The sequence below is a fragment of the Anopheles ziemanni genome (assembly GCF_943734765.1).
Source record: "Anopheles ziemanni chromosome X unlocalized genomic scaffold, idAnoZiCoDA_A2_x.2 X_unloc_48, whole genome shotgun sequence".
Classification (NCBI taxonomy): domain Eukaryota; kingdom Metazoa; phylum Arthropoda; class Insecta; order Diptera; family Culicidae; genus Anopheles; species Anopheles ziemanni.
In genome coordinates this window covers 175,001-178,244 of record NW_026689816.1, presented here as the reverse complement: position 1 = coordinate 178,244, position 3,244 = coordinate 175,001, and positions in this window count along the sequence as shown.

Below are 3,244 nucleotides of genomic sequence, written 5' to 3'. Positions count from 1 at the left end.
GAATCATGAAGAAATCAAGCAAGCGTGAAACAAAGTCATCACTTGGGCATGCTCGATAGCCAACCACATGACCTTAACCTAAGAGAGCATGCAAACCACATGATACCTATAAACGATTAACCCGCCCTAGTTCAATCGTTCACCAAGTGATGACTTCAGTATGGCTAAGAGAAAAACTTTTGAATGGGAAAAACTCTAAGTCCGAACCTCCGGGTTGAGACTTCCGCGTCGGAGGTGGGCGCACCTCCTATCCGAAAGATGGTGAATCAGGGGTGTTCGATCAGCAATGGTCGGATGCCCCGTCGTAGTCCAACTATGACAATCCAAGTCAAGACCTCCGGGTTGAGACTTCCGCGTCCGGAGGTACGCGTACCGCCTACCCGAAAGATGGTGAATCAGGGGTGATCGATCAGCAATGGTCGGATGCCCCGTCGTAGTCCAACTATGACAATCAAAGTCAAGACCTCCGGGTTGAGACTTCCGCGTCCGGAGGTACGCGTACCGCCTACCCGAAAGATGGTGTGCTTCTGGGGTATTCGATGAGTCGGATACCCCGTCGTAGTCCAACTATGACAATACAAAGTCAAGACCTCCGGGTTGAGACTTCCGCGTCCGGAGGTACGCGTACCGCCTACCCGAAAGATGGTGTGCTTCTGGGGTATTCGATGAGTCGGATACCCCGTCGTAGTCCAACTATGACAATCAAAGTCAAGACCTCCGGGTTGAGACTTTCTAAGAGTACAAGCATAAAGGAACACGGACCAAGCCGTACCGAGAGAATCGGTACTAGAGCCCTTGTGGTTCTACATTGAGAGAGCCCTCGTGGTTCTCATTAGGGGCTTTATGCAAGAAGTACTCAATACTGTGGTGTGAAGTATAAAGTATAGAGTCCTCCACTGGTCCACGCTGCTCCGGCGGTCCTGGGTAAGATAGTTCATTCTAGCTTGCCCTATGTGGAAGAGGACTCAATACCCTACCTGTTGAGCTTGAAACAAAGTCATCACTTGGGCATGCTCATATTGCCATACACAATTACATTATATTCGAATGAGCATGCAAGCGACCCTATATAGACCGAACCAAAACGATAGATACCGCCGTAGTTCACCCCCACCAAGTGATGACTTTAGTATGGCTAGTGTGTGAAGTATAAAGTATAGTCCTCCCCTGGTCCACACTGCTTCGGCGGTCCTGGGTAAGATAGTTAGTTCTAGCTTGCCCTATGTGGAAGAGGACACAATACTTAATACTTAGAGTACAAGCATAAAGGAACACGGACCAAGCCGTACCGAGAGAATCGGTACTAGAGCCCTCGTGGTTCTACATTGAGAGAGCCCTCGTGGTTCTCATTAGGGGCTTTATGCAAGAAGTACTCAATACTGTGGTGTGAAGTATAAAGTATAGAGTCCTCCACTGGTCCACGCTGCTCCGGCGGTCCTGGGTAAGATAGTTCATTCTAGCTTGCCCTATGTGGAAGAGGACTCAATACCCTACCTGTTGAGCTTGAAACAAAGTCATCACTTGGGCATGCTCATATTGCCATACACAATTACATTATATTCGAATGAGCATGCAAGCGACCCTATATAGACCGAACCAAAACGATAGATACCGCCGTAGTTCACCCCCACCAAGTGATGACTTCAGTATGGCTAGTGTGTGAAGTATAAAGTATAGTCCTCCCCTGGTCCACACTGCTTCGGCGGTCCTGGGTAAGATAGTTAGTTCTAGCTTGCCCTATGTGGAAGAGGACACAATACTTAATACTTAGAGTACAAGCATAAAGGAACACGGACCAAGCCGTACCGAGAGAATCGGTACTAGAGCCCTCGCGGTTCTACATTGTGAGCCCTCGTGGTTCTCATTAGGGGCTTTATGCAAGAAGTACTCAATACTGTGGTGTGAAGTATAAAGTATAGAGTCCTCCACTGGTCCACGCTGCTCCGGCGGTCCTGGGTAAGATAGTTCATTCTAGCTTGCCCTATGTGGAAGAGGACTCAATACCCTACCTGTTGAGCTTGAAACAAAGTCATCACTTGGGCATGCTCATATTGCCATACAATATTCCATTATCTACTAATGAGCATGCAGCTATATGATTATAACCTGTAAACGATTACCCCGCCGTAGTTCAGCGCTTCAACCAAGTGATGACTTCAGTATGGCTAGTGTGTGAAGTATAAAGTATAGTCCTCCCCTGGTCCACACTGCTTCGGCGGTCCTGGGTAAGATAGTTAGTTCTAGCTTGCCCTATGTGGAAGAGGACACCATACTTAATACTGTGGTGTAATGAACAAAGTATAGTCCTCCACTGGTCCACGCTGCTTCGGCGGTCCTGGGTAAGATAGTTAGTTCTAGCTTGCCCTATGTGGAAGAGGGCATACAAGACAAAGTATAGTTCTCCCCTGGTCCACGCTGCTTCGGCGGTCCTGGGTAAGATAGTTAATTCTAGCTTGCCCTATGTGGAAGAGAGCATACATGAACCAAGAACGAAGGTTATGATCGAGGAATGATTCGACAACTAACCGATGGTATGAAATGTGAAGAATTCAAGCAAGCACACAATCAAGTCATCACTTGGGCATGCTCGATAGCCAACCCTATGACATTAACCTAGTAGAGCATGCGAAAACCAATATATATGTAAACGATGCCCCTCCCTAGTTCAGCGCTTCAACCAAGTGATGACTTCAGAATGGCTAAATCAAATCGGTTCAAAACATACCATCGGTACCCTATTGAAACACACAAGTCGATATCAAACCTCATGATTGTGTAGTCCTCCACTGGTCCACACTGCTCCGGCGGTCCTGGGTAAGATAGTTCATTCTAGCTTGCCCTATGTGGAAGAGGGCACATTACTCAATACTGTGGTGTTATGAACAAAGTATAGTCCTCCACTGGTCCACGCTGCTTCGGCGGTCCTGGGTAAGATAGTTAGTTCTAGCTTGCCCTATGTGGAAGAGGGCATACAAGACAAAGTATAGTTCTCCCCTGGTCCACGCTGCTTCGGCGGTCCTGGGTAAGATAGTTAATTCTAGCTTGCCCTATGTGGAAGAGAGCATACATGAACCAAGAACGAAGGTTATGATCGAGGAATGATTCGACAACTAACCGATGGTATGAAATGTGAAGAATTCAAGCAAGCACACAATCAAGTCATCACTTGGGCATGCTCGATAGCCAACCTCATGACATTAACCTAGTAGAGCATGCGAAAACCAATATATATGTAAACGATGCC